At 32.4% G+C, this 16,907-nt stretch overlaps 1 protein-coding gene and 1 pseudogene across 3 annotated transcripts in view; one reads left to right on the top strand and one right to left on the bottom strand.

Moving 5' to 3' along the window:
- Positions 1 to 16,907, top strand: part of BMPR2 (bone morphogenetic protein receptor type 2) — a 134,004-nt gene that overhangs the window by 73,259 nt on the left and 43,838 nt on the right. The window lies entirely within an intron of this gene.
- On the bottom strand, positions 4,453 to 9,252 carry LOC107519354 (annotated as a pseudogene).

Here is a 16,907-nt window from a genome sequence, read left to right as displayed (position 1 = left end):
ATTTACTGCCATTTTTTTTTTTAATATTTGTTGGTGATTTTTGGTTTTAAATAGCTCCCTACTGCTGAAGTGCTGTCTGTTGTTCCTAAGTGCAAGAAGGCTGTGATATACCTTATAGAGATAGTGCATGTGTTAAGTACTCTTCTTTCAGGTATGATTTAAAGTGTTATTGGCTCTAAGTTCAATGTTAATGCATCAAAAGTATGCATTATAGTAAATAAGATGTCTTTAAACAGAAACACATATAAAAAAGAAGGTTATGTATTGATGGATTGATGAAAATGTCTTGACTAGTGGCTCACGGGAACCTAAATCCATATTTCCTATAGGAGCAGTGGTTCAGTATTTGCAATTTTAGTGTTTGTAATAATTTTATAGAACAAAAGTACAGCCGATACCGAGAATAGAATATATGTGTATTGTAGTAGGCAGCTTCTTACATGGCTTATAGTGATTCTCATCTCCTGGTATTCCCACTTCTGTATAATCTCATCTCCCTGGATGTGGGCAGGACTTTGTGATTTGATTTTAACAAATAGAATATGACAAAAGTGATAAGATATCACTCTCGTAATTAGGTTTTAAAAAGACCATGACCTTCATCTTGTTGGTATACTGTCTCTGGATCTTGTGTGCTTGCTCTGATAAAGAGTCAAAGACCTGAGGTTTACCTCCTGTCAACAGCCAGCAAGGAACTGAAACCCACAGTCTCAACAACCTGAAAGGACCTGAATCCTACAACTACTGTGTGAGCTTCTAAGATTACTTCTATATTTAACCTTGTGATAAGTATGGTACTGGCCTAAACTTCTATTGCAGCCTTGTGAAAGATCCTGAAACAGTATTCACTTAAGCAGTGCTTGGATTCCTGATACACAGAAAGTGAGATAATAAATGTATTTGTTTAAAGTCATTAACTTTTAGGGTAATTTGTTGTTTAATGATAGATAATACATATATATCAGGTGCTCAAATGATGTCTTTTTTTGTAGTTTCGTTATAATATTGAGGATATGCTATAATGTTGATAATGATATTAAATAGGAACTTAACTCTTGTTTATATCAATTAGCCTATGGTAAAATTGGTTTCATTATACGTCATTAAGCTTAAAGTCATAGAACCTATTGGTGACATTACTGGGTAGTTAAATATTTATAGTTATGTATTATGACCTCTAAACACAACATTTGAGATGGTTCAGGCAATAAAAAGTGGTACTGTGTTTTGACTTTGGGCAGCTTTTATTCCTCCTCCCCATTTCAATTATTATTTTCTTTTCAGTTCTAGTTTTTTGACAGCATTGATAACAATTCCTTTTTTATTTCTGCTTATTCATATAAAAATTCTTGTAGATGGGGAAAAATTTAGACTATTACAATTAATACCGTGTAGCTCCATGTAGATTCATTAATTAACATTTTCTAATTTTGCCTTCTCTTCCACCTCTTTAAATTTTTTTTTAAAAAATACTTAAACTTATTGGGGTAACATTGGCTAATAACATTATATAAATTTCAGGTGTCCAGCTTTATAATACAACATCTTTATACTCTATTGTCTATTCTCCTTACCTCCTTTCTTTATGGATGGATGGATGGATGGATGGATGGATCGATAGATCGATGGATGGATGGATAGGTGACCGGATAGATAGATCCTTTATTTTGTCGTTTTTGTTGTTGAACTATTTGAAAGTAAGCTGCAAATACCACATAAACCTCTTGAAATACAAGATGCATACCTTTCTCAAATCCAGGAAAATTAATAGTAATTCCATAATATCAGCGAATACTCAGTCCAAGCTCAAGAGTTTCCCACAATGACTTGTATGACTTCTTTCCTAAACAGAATCCAGTCAAGGTTGAGATATATATATATATATATAATTTGATTGTTTTGTCTCTTTAGTTTCTATTAATCCAATATAGTCTCCCTTTCTTCTACCTTTTTATTATCCGTGAAATTGACTTCTAGAAAGTCTAGGCCAGTTGTTCCTACATTCTAGGTTTGTGTAATATTTTTCTTACTATATTTTAATCCCTTGAAATTTTGAAATTGGAAGTTAGGTTTAGATGGTTCATTTCAGTTGAGTTAAACATTTTTGGCAAGAATACTTCTTGGGGATGTTGCATACTTCCTATTGTATCATATCAAGAGACACAGTTAAGGTGGCCACTCTGTTGGAAAGACACATTTTCCTTTTGTAATTAGTAAGTAAGCTATGGGTAAGTACTCTGAAACCCTGCAAATAATTTTGTGATTCAGCAACTTTTTTACTTAATGGCTTTAGAGGGAATTAATAATCCTTTCCTAAACTTGTCACTGTATTAGGGGTTATAAAATGGTGAGTTTCTAATTCTGTCAGTCTTTCTAATTTAATAACTGACCTTCTTGTGTTAAAAAAGAAAAAAATTTTCTTTTCATTATTATAGATTTGTGGCATTTTATTTTAATGCTGAAATAACTCTAAGTTTGGCTAGAAGAGCTCTTTTAAGCTGGTTCTCTGTCCTTTAGAAAAATAACAGCTTTATTGATATAGTTCACATATCCTTTTAGTTTATTTCTTTAATAGGTAAAAATTACTGTTTTTAGTATATTCACAGTATTGTACAACCATTACCACTATTTAACTCCAGAACATTTTCATTATCACTGTAGAGAGGCTTTAAGCATTAGCAGATACTATTACCCTCCTATGCGCAGTTTCTAGCGACCACTAATCTACTTACTATCTCTATGGATTTGCCTATTTTGGACATTTTATATAAATCAAATTATAGAATATGTGGTCTTTTGTGTCTTTTTTAGTTAGCATAATATTTTCAAAGTCATCCATGTTGTAGCACATACTGGTAATAATCCATTCCTTTTTGTGGGTAAATAATATTCCATTGTATGGACATAGCACTTTTTTATTCACTTATCAGTTGATTGGTAGTTGGGTTATTTCCAGTGTTGTCTATCATAAATAATACTGCTATGAACATGAATGTACATGTTTTTGTATGGACATATGTTTTTAGTTCTCTTGGGCATATACCTCGATGTTGAATTATTGGGTCTTATGTTAACAATATTTAACTTTTGTTGTACAACTTTACAGTAGCTTACTATGTTTAGCCAAGATAACTACACATTGTGTATATACCACTTTTCAGAAGTAAGCTTTTAAAATGTTTAGTTGTATTAACATCAAATTTGCTATAGTAACATTTTTAAGTGTAAGTTTAGTAGTGTTAAGTACATTTATATTATTGTATAAGCAAACTCCAGAATTCATCTCATGAAACTGGAATGATGATTTTTGTATATTGATTTTAATCCTGAAACGTCACTGAATTCATTTATTCTAACTGTGTGTGGGCATATGGCATGTGTGTGTGTGTAGTCTTTGGGGTTTTCTGTATTTAATATCATGTCTTCTGCCTGCAGAGACGGTTTTACTTCTTCCTTTCCAAATTGGATGCCTTTCTTTTTTCTTTCCTAATTGCTGTTAGGACTTTCAATACTGTGTTGAATAAAAGTGATGAACATGGATATCCTTGTCTTGTTCCTGAGTTTAGAGGAAAAACTTTCAGCTTGTCCCCGTTAGGTATGGTGTTAGCTGTATGCTTGTCATATATGGTCTTTATTATGTTGATATATGTTCCCTCTAGAACCACTTTATTAAAGGGAGAGTTTTTTTCTTAATCATAAATGAACGTTAAATTTTGTCAAATGCTTTTAGATGATCATACGATTTTTATCCTTCATTTTATTAACGTGGCATATCACATCGATCGATTTGTAAATGTTGAAGCATCCTTGCATCCTTGGGACAAAATGCCTCCTTTTTGGGAGAGAGGGCGGAATTAGGTAAAAAAAAAAAAAAAAAAAAAATTGGAGAACAAATATACAACTTGAATGAACTTGAGGAAAATTGTGCCAGAAGCAGATTTTCTTGAAGTGGCTAAACAAAGTTTAAAAAGCAAGTAACAATAAAAGAAAATGTTTCTGGTACAGGACCAGCAGTACAAAAAAATAGCTTATGAGTACCTGGAAAATTTTCCCATCTTGCAGTAGTGAAACTTTTAAATACAGATTGTTGACTGTCCATAGTGTATGCAGGATTACAACTCCACACTTTGACAACAATGACAGTTCCTAAAGAAAACTACTTTTAAAAGGCATAACTTAGATGTTCTCTCATTTGACCAACTCTATATAAATTTAGAGGTGCAGAGGGTGTAGATATATCCACAGTAAGCCATATACAGCGTGTTACTTGATCAGTTTTCTAAAATAAGATATTAAGACAATGACAAGACGATGAGGGAAGAAAATACATAGAAATGAAGTCCTAATCACTATACCTGAATATCTTTTTTTGACAGTAGAGGGAAACCTTTTACAGATAAGTTAGGGCAAATAATTTTGTACAAGAAATTTAACACATTCTGTACAGTGTCTTTACTTTGCTATCCTTTGTACAAACTCTTCATAGTTTACTTGACCATCACCATCAATATCTGCTTCCCTGATTTTTTCATCAACCTCTTCATCTGTTAACTTTTCTCCAAGGTTTGTCATCACATGGCAAAGCTCTGCTGCACTAATATCACTATTGCCATCCTTATCAAGCACACAGAATGCTTCTGTAATTTCTTGTCCATTGTCTATGTCTTTCATTTTTCTTGCCATCATTGTCAGAAATTCCAGGAAGTCAACTGTACTGATACCATCAGCATCCACTTCATTAATCATGTGCTGTAACTCTGCTTATGTGGAATTCTACCCACGAGATCTCATTACAGTTCCCAATTTCTTTGTTGTTATAGTTCAATCACCATTCTCATCAAATAGTGAAAAAGCTTCTTTGAATTCTGCAGTCACCTCTTCAGTCAATTGGTCACCAATGCTGTAAGCACTACCAGTCTCTGAGATGCAACCACACAAGCACTTAGCTCACTCATTCTACTCGGATTTGCTCTAAGATGTATTCAGTGATCCTAAGTATGACTGGTTTCATATGAAACTTTTTCTATGGGAATATTCTGTGGAAGTATATTTGTTTCTTAGGGCTGCTGTGACAAATTACTACAAACAGTAGCTTTAAAACAACAGAAATTTATTCTTTCACAGTTCCAGAGGCCATAAGTTTGAAGCCAAGTTGTTGGTGGAGTTGGTTCCTTCTGGAAGCTGTAAGAGAGAACCTGTTCCATGTGTCTCTCCTAGTTTCTGGTAGCGACCAGCAGTTGTTGTTCCTTGGCTTATAGCTGCCTATTGTAATCTCTGCTCTGACTTTACAGGGCCTTTACCTCTGACTCAAATTTCCCTCTGCCTTTCTCTTATAAGGACATCATTGGCTTTAGGAGCCTTCCTTTTTAGGGTGATTTCATCTCGAGATTCTTAATTATATCTGTAAAGATCCTTTTTCCAAATAAGGTCACACTCACAGATTCTGGGGTTTAGAGAGTGGACCTATCTTTTTAGGGTCCGTAATTCAACCTACTACAGAAAATTAATGAGAAATTATAATAATATTTAATTGCGGTTTGAGTAAGCCAGATATTTGGAGGAGATATGTGATAGATGTTTATCTGTAATTATAGTAGATATAATAAGTTCTAACAAAATGCTGTGATTCTGTTTCTTACACTTCTATTATACTTATATGATAATCTCTAACTTAGATTTATTTTGGGCAGCTCAACATCCACCAAATGCCTAGTGTTGCTCTTTCTGATTTTATTATTTCCCATCCCTGCTGTTTTTCACATCTACATCTAATCATTATTGTAGGCAAATATAGAAAACATCATTCTTTGCATAAATTCATGTTTCTCATACCCTCTGCATAACCATGTTTTCTTCTATTAGTATTGGGTACTTTACATACTAATATTCAATAAATGTTATTCAGTTCAAGTCAGAAAATATTAATTCTCTTCTAGTATGTGGACGTTGTTTTGCCATAGAAGGTCTTAGAAATGCACATAATCAGGGAAAATGAATATATTTCCTTTGTTTATTAAGAAAAATAAACACCCATGAGGAACACATTTGTTTACAATCCACATAGGCTACTACTTGTGTTTTAATTAGTTGGTTATTTGTTTAAACAGTTGATAACTGAGGTGCAATATACCTCCAATTATGTTTTCTAACTCCCCTGATTATGTCTCATTTGAAGAATATCTATAGGTAGATGTAACTACTTGAATAAAACTTCAATTTTATTACATTCTAAAAAAAATGCTCTATATGTCACTAACACACTGTGAAATAAGCAATAGAAGACATTTCTTAGTAGAGCTTGACTTTTAAATTAATCAGGTTCTTTTCTTTATGTCTTCTATACTAGAAAGAGAAAGTTTTTTTAAAGCACATGGTAACTGCTGTACTTTTTAACATAACAAAAACATTTCCATCCTGGTTAAATATGGCTATTTTTTTAAGTTTGCAAAATTAACACACTGTGAATAACTTAAGTGATGTATTTTTGGGGTGTATTACAACTTACATTGAAACATTTTTCTTCTTATGATTCTGGTTATTGATGAAGGCTAACTTCCTCTAAAACTTTAGGAATCTCCAAACCTCTTATATTTGCAGATCTGGGCTTGGAGCTATGTGCCTACTCCAAAATTATTCATTTTTTCTACTCAAGATGTAAGTTGTTTCTATTCTGAAGATATACCCAAATTCCTGCAGAGGCCTTTAATACACAAAAATAAAAAAGTGTCCTCTGCTAAAGGGAAGTTCTGTAGTATTACCCTCTTGTCCCACTAGGCTAGAGAAACAGAATCTAGCTTGAGCTTTTTATCACAGATAAATTATTATGTTTAAATTCTTATTGGTATTAACACTGAAATATGAATTTGTGATTATATAGAATTCTCTTTTCAGTCTACAATTTTATTAGAAGCTCCTGACCCATAATCTTCTTTAACTATTAAGTTCTTAGATGTCTATTATTAAATGTAAATTATTGTCAATATTAGGGGAAAATCTTGAAAATCATATTTATGCTTAATAAGATTTTATAGGCTTACATATGTCAGGATCTTTTTGCTTGAGTGAAATTTTATTTACAGAACTAATTTAAAGTTTGATTTAATGCTGGTAAAAAGCTCTGATTAGGCAGTTATATTTCTTATTAGTAAAAATGGGGAAATCAGTTATGACAAATATAATTCGTAGAGTACACACACTCTTTAAAATATAAGAACCATGGCAGTCCAAATTAATACTTTTAAATGGAATCTAAATGGAATCGTCCATGTAACTCATTCCCAGAATGAGTAGAAAATGGAATTAAGATGCAGAATGTGGGCAGTTAAATTTTCATATATGTTTTATTATTTGGTATTTCAAAATTAATTATTTCAGACAATTTTGAAAGAGATACAAATTCTTTGTCTGTTTTCTACTTTTTTGTATATCATTAAGCTGTTATTAGCGTGGAGAATTAAGGGAATATATATACTATGTTTACATATTTAGGATATATGTACTATAATATCCTTTCTTAAGACAAGGGCTCTTCCTCCTACAGGGAGAGGCCTTTAAAAAATAAGGGCAATTTTAGATTGTCACAATGATGGGTTGGAGGACTGTTGGCATGTAGTAAGTGTAGATTAGGGATTTAAAAATCCTTTACCATTTGGGATAGTCTTGCACAACTAAAGTATTACCCAAAATGCCAATGGCAGCAGCCCTATTGAGAAATGTTTTTGCTTTCACCCTAAGCACTAAAGCTGTCATATAGAAAAAGATATATCTGGGTGGTCCCTAATGCCATCAGAAGTATCCTTAGAGAAGCAAAGGGAAAGTGGACACATGGAATAGGAGAAGGCAATGTGACTATGGAGGCAGAGATTGGAGTGGTGTAACCACAAGCCAGGGAATGCCAGCAGCCACCAGATGCTGGAAGAGGCTAGAGCCTCTGAGGGAGCACAACCCTGCCAACACCTTGATTCAACCCAGTGAAACTGATTTAAGACTTTTGGCTTCTAGTCCTATGAGAGAATAAATTTTTGTTTTACGTCAAGAACATTGTGATAAATTCATTACAGCAGCCACAGGAAACTAATACAAAGCTACAGAAAAATTAAGTTTCTACCAGCCATTTTTGCTTTTAGAAACAGCAGAACAGAGCCATCTCACTCTGCCTTAAGATCTTTTATAAGTGCATTCATTTGGCCGATGCTCTGCCAGATCTGAATTCCTAGCTGCGGAAGAGCCTAGGAAATCAGACTTATTGGTTTCTATCTAGTCTTTGCTTTTCAGGAAGATACACTAGAATGAAGGCAGACTGAATGTTAAGGGGCAATCTTATCTACTTATCTGCTACATTATTTATAATTATTACATTATTATAGCACTACAATAGATATCACAGTATCATATTTTTTCTTAGCTATCCAATGTAACTTTTTGAGAGAGTGAGTTTCACAGAGAGGCAGTAAGTGGACTAAGGCAAAAAAAATGAATAATAGAAAGTATTTCTATACCAATCCAAAGTCTTTTGTCTGTAAGGATTTGTTTTCCCAAGAACCAGTCATAGTACAGCTGTGCTGCTGCTCTTCAGCTCCCTGATTTTTCTTGTCACCTGCTTCCTAGTACCTTCTTTCAGGCACATTTTAATGTCTCTAGTTCCTGGACTGTAGTAATATGCTTTCTTAATTTAAGCACATATATAAACATCCTGACGATATTAGCACGGATTGCCCTTTTTTTTCACTATTTCATTTGCCCATCTCTATGCTTGTGTCTCAGCATAGGCATCTACTACTAGGAGTGGCAGCATGAGATTTTTAGAAGATTCTGTGGCAGCCTCAAAATTTCTGAGCAATGTTTCTCAAGAACTTTTGTTTATATAATTTCTTCTAGGAAATAAAACAACTCTCTTAGTCTATTCTACATGCATATAATTAATATAATATATAATAGATATAATATATAATAGCCTGAGTTCACTCAGCCTCCTAGAATTTGCGAGTCCAAGCACCCAAGGCATTCAGTGCTTGTGTTGTTCTCAAAGATTTTTTAAACAGTGATTATCCATTTTTAAAATCATGCCATGGTAATGAATAAGAAACAGGTGGCTAAAACACAGTGCATGGTAATGATGTGGTTTGCAGGGTGTTCAAATTGTTTGGTAATGTGACAGAGTCACAATCTATGTGATTACAGACTGGTGAAACAGAGATTACGATAATCACAGATATCTCCCAGGACTGTGGTTGATAACACACATGTGATCATTCTCGTTCATTTGTGAGTTTTGTGAGTAAAAACTTTTAAATGATAATATGCACTGAGCATTATATTTTCCATTCCTTATTCCATTTAATGGAAAGAAGATCCCAGAGAATGCATCCAGAAGATACTGGAACTGTGTTGAACTTTTTTTTAATCATTATGCTCTTTTGAAGTTTGGATATATAAATTCCAAACCCAGTAGTTTCATTTCTGAGAATTTATTCTACAGATGTATATATGTACTTTTGAAATTATTGTAAACAAAGGCAATCATTACAGCATTGTTTGTTACAGTAAAACTAGAAATAACTAAATGTTCATTAATAGAGAATAGGTTAAAAGATTCTGGTATAACAGTATAATGGACTAGTATGAAGTTTAAAACAAAGAATTAAAAACTTTCTCTGGATTAATTTAGAAAGATTTCCTTGGTATATTGTTGAGTATTGCATTTGGGAGTGTGGGATGGATATAACCCTATATTCAAATATATGTTTATATATTTGCAATTCCAAAAGGATACACAAGAAAGTACAAATATTAGTTACTTCTATATATATATATGAGCTTATGTGTATGGAGATATGTGGGTTGATGGAGGTAGGAGTATGAAGGAAACTTCAATGAATATCTTGAGATATTCATATCAGTGTATTTATTTATTACCTGTTCAAAAAATTAAAAATAAAGAAGATATTTAAACATCAGAAATATCATTAATGCAAAACAGATCAAGAGATGAATTTCAAGGATTCCAATGGTTTCTGATACAGATTTCCCTCACTTTCCAAAAGTAGAGTATTGCTATGAAATATTTTGTAAACCGAAATGGTGTACAGCAAAGAAGTAGTTACCTTAGGACACATTTTTCTGCTAACAGAGGCACAAAACAAATCAAGATAAAAAACATGATGTTAACAGACACACTTTAGAGTTATGGCAGCTTGATACTAAGATGGGTCTAGTTCCTGTGGAAGGAGCTTGGCAGTGCCACTCTCTCTGCTTGGGTTGCGAGCTGCTTCTGTAATGGCTTGCTGCAAAACAGACGCTGAATGCTATTTTTGCTTTTCACCTTTTTTTTTTTTTGTAAAAGTGAAAATCATTTTCAGATTTCTTTTGGTTAGCAAAAACAGGTACTAATGTAGATCTTTTGTAAAAGTGGAGTGGTAAAGAGCGGGCTTTCGAAAACAGGGAATACCCATTTATGTTAAGGATGATTTTCTAAAAGTGCTAATTTCATAAAGCCCTCTCTAGTTAGGCATATTTCCCTCTATCCTATCTCTCAATCTCCAAGCTTTTCTTTCTGTTCTGTTTCTACCCTAGAGTGCATCTTGCATGAACTCTGGCTTTCTTGATTGCTAACTACTGTCTCTGCTGCCAAAAAATTAAAAACAGCAAGAGGATGTGCAGCCTTTTCATTTGTCTGCTTTGTTTAATATTTTTCTCTTGTTAATGAAATTAGATACTTCAAAAGTACAAAACGGAACTGAAAACCAAATGTATACATTTGTGAAGTGTTTCTATGATGCTTAATAGGGATTACCTACAGTGATCTTTTAATTATCATTAAGTCATTAAGTTGGGAATTGGCAAAACTAAACATACAGAGAATGTAATACTATTAAGAAAAGCAAGGAAATAGTGACCACAAAGTCAGGATAGAGGCTTTCTCTGGGAAGGAGAAAGGCTGTTATGATCAAGAAGGAGCAGGTAGGTGCTTTTGGGGATTGTGGATGTTATATTTCTTGCCCTAGGTGGTAGCTACATGAGTTTTTATTTCATAATAATTTACTTCATAATAATATGGGTTATGTTTTATAATTTAAAAGATTGGTTAAAATAAGGAAAACAATTATGGGAAGAACAAGAGAAAAGCTAATTATTTTTTTTTTCTACATGTCTGTCTTGTTTATAAGAGTAGGTATGTTATCATTTAAAGGATATCAAATGGGGAGTTATCTGTGCAATGCAATATATTTTTGATTAGTCAATAAATAACTGGAAGATATAACTTCTGGTTTTATAGTCAAATTATTTCATGGTCATTTTCTAAGAACAAGCAAGAACCTTTAGTATGAATTCGGATTTAGAAGTATCATTTGTAGACCAGTTAGGAAAAATGACTAGGGATCTCGGAGGCATTTAATTCTTATGTTTGATTCTGTATTGTGAGAATTTTTATGGGGTTTTGTTTTAGATAATGAATATTGCGATTACTATATTTTCCATTTAATATAGGCTCAAATGAACTAATTACTTTTTTTTACTCAATTAGGCTTTTTGGGTCTTGATTAATGCTTTCTAGGGAGTATTCAGTGATTATTATATGGAGTAACAACACCTTTTGTTTTATTCCATCTATGTATAAAGCTAAAATATAACGTCTGTACAGAAAAGAGGCAATTAAGGCCTAGTAGAATTATACCAAAAATATTTTGAGAACATATTCAGTGATGTTTTCTTTATACTTTAATGGATTTTTAAAAAATGTAGTGTAGTCTACAGATTAATCTTTATCTTATGTTTTCTTATATTTTAATTCTTAATCTGTTTAAAGTACTATTTTTTACATTCGTTATGCCTTTATTTCAATGAAATGTAATTGTTAGTTTTAATTCTTTAATAAAAAACATAGTGCCAAAATTCAGTCTCTTTTAATCACAAATTACCTGTTTTAAAGAAATTAAAATTATAAATCTTACAAAGCCAGAAGCTAAGAAAAGTAGGCATTGAATATCTTTCCTGTTTTCTGTTCAAAGCATTTTTGTTCGTTTAATTCAGATTGTTTCTCTTTCTCTTTCCCTTAGTTTTCTAGTATTCCTTTTATAAATGAGCCATAAAATGCCTGGACTCAGCGGAGTATGGACTATTATTATTTGTTGTGTTTGCTTCTTAGAAGCTGAATCTCTTCACAATAACTGAGGCAACTTAAATTTAAAGTAGTCTTTAATAATCAGTATTAAATACCAGCTTGGAGAAAAAACAAATATCTGCCTCCTCTTAATTTGTTTTTAGGACATTAAACATAAACATTAATCTGATTATGATTACTGTATAGTTGCCATTCTAAACATTAATGAAAATAAATCAATATTGTTTATTCCTTGTAAAAATATTTGTTCAAAACATCGAGCTGCGTAGTATATTGTTACAGAAATGATATTTCGTATTCTGAATTATTTTGCTAAAGAATTCATTTAACTGATCTCATTAACTACTTTAATTTTAAATGTTTTTCTCTGCTTTTGTGAAAAGTATATTGCTTAAAATAAATTTTTTTTAAAGACCTAATCCCTACTTTGCTTTTTCATATAGCTTGGCAAAAGATTTGGGAGCCAATATAACCACCAGTGTGTTATATTTAAGATTTCCTTTGTTGCTTGCTGCATGCAACAATGTTGTTCTTTCTTTGATACAGACCCAGACAAAGCCTGAGTATAGCAAGGAAGCAGACAGCACGCCTCCAGTAGTGGCCCTTGCCTGGCTCCAGGATTTGTAAACAGAAACATCCTAGGCTCCATTGAGGCAGACAGCAGTTCCCTGTCTGTTCTGCATTCAGGAAGCGCTTGCTTTTACAATCCAAGCCATTGCAGGCATACATACCAGTGTTTACATTTGTCTGAGTATTGAACTGAAAAAGCTGATAGAGAGGAAGGAAGAATAGAGTTTATTAGCGCTAGGGGAACAAGACAATTTCAGGTATAGCATATATGTAAAAAAGGGGAAAAAAGAATTAAAAAAAAAAACATGTTAGGAGCTTTCTAGTTTAAGATCTTTTATTGCACACATATGTAAATATACATAGTGAATATTTTTCCTGGCAGTTTTTCAGGGATCTCATATTTTTAGACCATGTGACAAAGTTTTCCATTTGAAATATTTAACCATCAGCATAGTTTTTTTTTACATGTTTAAACATATAATATTTTTTTCATCCTCACTGTTATATGAATTAATAATTTCTAGTTCCGATTTTGAGTTAATGAATATTTTTTTTTTTTGTAAAAGTTATGTTGTATTTTTCTTTGTAAATTTGAGAATAAAATCAAAGAGAATGCTGATCTTTCATAAAACATTAGAAGATTCATACAGAATTTTAGATTAGGAGGACCTTAAAAGTCACCCAGTATAAGTTATACTTCTTAAAGAAGAGTTTAACATATTTTAATAGCAAAGTTATAGAAACAGCACAGAAAACAGACATAAAAATATGTACTTGTTCGTAGGAAAACTCAGAAAAGTATACTGAATGGATGGAATCTACTGTAAACAAAAATACTACAAATGCCACTGAGTTGCTGTCATTAAGAAATTTACTTTTTAAAAAAAAAAAACTCAAACTCTGGCACTGTCCATAAACATTTAACAGGCTTTATTTGTAATTGTTATAAGGTTGAACTCCTAAAAATTATTTATTGAAACATTTTGACTTGCATTAATACTTTATGTCCCCTCATTTATATTAAAATTTTACATATAAATGAAAAAAAAAAAAGACTCAATACCTGATTTCTGTTCTCTATTTTTCCACTCACAATCATATACTTAGGGAGGTACCTTTTTATGCAGTGGGGAAAATTTATCTCACATTCAGAAGTACCAGTAACAAAAAGAGGAAAAGAAAAATTTTTTTGAGAATAAAATGTTTCCTGTCATAGCAGATTCTCTCAAGCAAATTCCCCATATGTGTGGCATCCTAGTTGAATGTCTTTTGACATCAATGTACACATTTGGCGTGGATAGCATATAGGCTGATATCTTCAAAAAAGGCCAGTCAGGCCACATTTGCCCCTTGCAAAACACCAGTAGCAGTGCTGTGGAAGTGCAGATCTGTTTGACCTCCTGAGTAATTTCTCTTTAACAAATGCTGAAAGGGATGTTTAGAAATCAGAATATCAGTTGACTTCTGATCACGTCTAATTTCACAGACTACCACAGTACCAGGCCTGTAACTGTAATGTTTATTCACTATAGGTAGCCAAGATGCTACAAAGTTTTTATATTAAAACTCAATTTTTTAGGAAAGGTCTTTTAGTCTTTTAGTTTGTTTTCTTATATTATATATTCCTTTATGACAAATGAAGCCATCTGTTTTTAAAGCCCAAACTAGATTATAAAAAACAGTAAGGCAAGCACATTGACAGCATTACAGAGAGATAGCAGACAAAGGATGAAATGGAAAAAATGGAACTTAGATGCAATAACTTAAAAACACTTAATGTTCTGAAAAATCCCTAATAGGCCCTGAAAGTATCACTAATTAGTATTTAAAATTATGTCTCTAGTCATGTAGAAAAAAAATTTTGGTACTATATGTTTAGTTTAAAAAGGCAGAAAAATGCGTACTATATTTTAAAGAGCCTTTTATATAAAATGGTTCAAATTAAAAAAAAACATTTAAATGTAGATATCCTTTGGCCTCTTTTTTGATTTTTTTTTTTTTTTTGGCTCTGCTGTAATATTATTCAAGGCTATCTTGCCTTATTCCAGGTAAAACCAGCACTTATGTTCTTATGAAACATGTTTAAATCATACTCCCTACACCTTTGTTTATGGCTTAACTACCATTTTTAAGACTGGATATAGCTCTTCTCATCTTCCCAGCTATTTCAAGTTTCCTCTTGGTAGTAGAAGAGCATAGCTGTTGCAAAATTTGTTGAATTCCACTGCAGAATAACTGGCAAACTTTACGTTACATATATTCCACTACAATTTTAATGACAAAATATTAATAATTATTAATAATGTCATATATTAAAATCCATTGAATTGTACACTTTAAATGGCTGAATTATATAGTATTGGAATTATATCTCAAAGCCATTTTTTATAAAAACACACTAATAGTACTACTATAGTGTAGGTTATTTACATAAGATACATCTAAAACATAAGAATACAGAAAAGTAAACAGTAAATTTATGGGAAAAATACACAAATACTAGCTATGTTAGTCACAGATCAAATGGACTTTTGGGCAATAAACATTACCAAAGACAAAGAGGGTCACTTCATAATGATAGATATTCGATTTAATAGAAAAATATAACAATTTAAAATTTGTATATAGCTAATAATATAGCCTTACACTATATGAACCAAAAATGGATACAACTAAAAGAAGACAAGTTTTTAGCTATAATGGAAGATTTTGGTACTTTCTGATAATTGATAAGCGGTCAAAAATGTAATAATCAGAAGATTCGAACTACTCAGTGAATAGACAGAAACATGTTTACCAGCTTATTTTAAGGACAATGAAGTATAAGTAACAAATCAGGGTATTGATTCTTAATGATATGAGACAGTGCTAATTGAAAAGAAGCAGAACAAAGTTGAATATAGTAATTCCAGTCTTGTTTAAAATGCATTATATGCAGATTGGAAAAAACTTTATCTTTGGCTTTATCAGTTTGACTAGGATGTACATCAGTAAGATTTTCTTTGCACTTGTCCTTGCAGTTTGCAGTTTGTAGGGTGAGGTCTTTCATCAGTTTTGGAAAAGTTTTGTGTGTTACCTCTTCCAAATATTTCTTCTGCACCATTTTCTCTCTCCTACTGTCATTCCAAATACATATATATTTGGCCATTTGATATTGTCTCAGAGATATTGGATTCTTTGTTCTTTTTTCCTCTGTTTTTTTCTTTGTGATATAGTTCGGATAATTTCTGTTGCTATGTATTCAAGTTCACTTATTCATTTTTCAGTCATGCTCTTTCTACTGATAATCACATCAAAAGAATTTTTCAGGTTCACTACTATACGTATATTTTCTAACATTTCCATTTGCCTTTTTTCTAATAACATCTTTATCTTATCTGACATTTCCCATTCGTTCACTCATGTGTCTACCTTTTTCACTATATTCTTTAACATATTTTATCATAGTTATTTTAAAGTCTCAATCTGATATTTTCATCATCTGCAGTGTTTCTGTTGACTACTTTCTGACATGACATTGAACCATATTTTCTTCATGTGTCTTTTAATTTCTGGTTGAATAATGAACATTGCAGGCAAAATAAAAGTAGAGTGTAAAATAAATAATATTTATGTTCAGAAAAGGATACATTCTGTTTTGTCAAGCCCTTGGAATTGAGGGCTAAGTGAATGTGGTCTGTAGCTGAGCTGTATCTGGGCTTTACTGTTGTATAAGTTTGTTTCAGTTCACTGTAGGTTTCAAATGATTTGAGGACAGGATGAACCTTCACGTTAGTAGGGTTTAGAATATCAGTGTTTGTGAGATTTCTCTGAGTTTGTCTTATTTGCTTTTAGCCTTTAGTACCCTGTTTACCATGACACATAGGAAAGAGCTCTCTCAACTTTTTTGCCCCATGCTCGGCCACTGATGGACACTGTCTTGTAATCATTGAGGTTCTTGAAGGCCCAGAATGTTTGTCTCAGCTTTCTTACCCTATCCTCAGACTTCAGCAGGTCCTAGATACCTAGATCTCAAAGGGTTCTCTTTAGTTTTCTTGTCCTGCCTCTATTCATACTTGTGAGTATTTGGTGAAGGCCTATAGAAAAGAGTTGGTAGGTGACTGTAAACTTTCTTTGTGTCTGTAGCCCCAGGTATTCTCAGCTGTCATGTATTTAGTACTCAGCCTTTAATTTTTTAAAGGTATATGTGGGTAGTAGGAAGCCATTTCTTCCTACT

This window comes from Rousettus aegyptiacus, unplaced genomic scaffold (assembly GCF_014176215.1).
Source record: "Rousettus aegyptiacus isolate mRouAeg1 unplaced genomic scaffold, mRouAeg1.p scaffold_m13_p_2, whole genome shotgun sequence".
Taxonomy (NCBI): Eukaryota; Metazoa; Chordata; class Mammalia; order Chiroptera; family Pteropodidae; genus Rousettus; species Rousettus aegyptiacus.
This window is presented reverse-complemented; position numbering and strand designations above follow the sequence as displayed.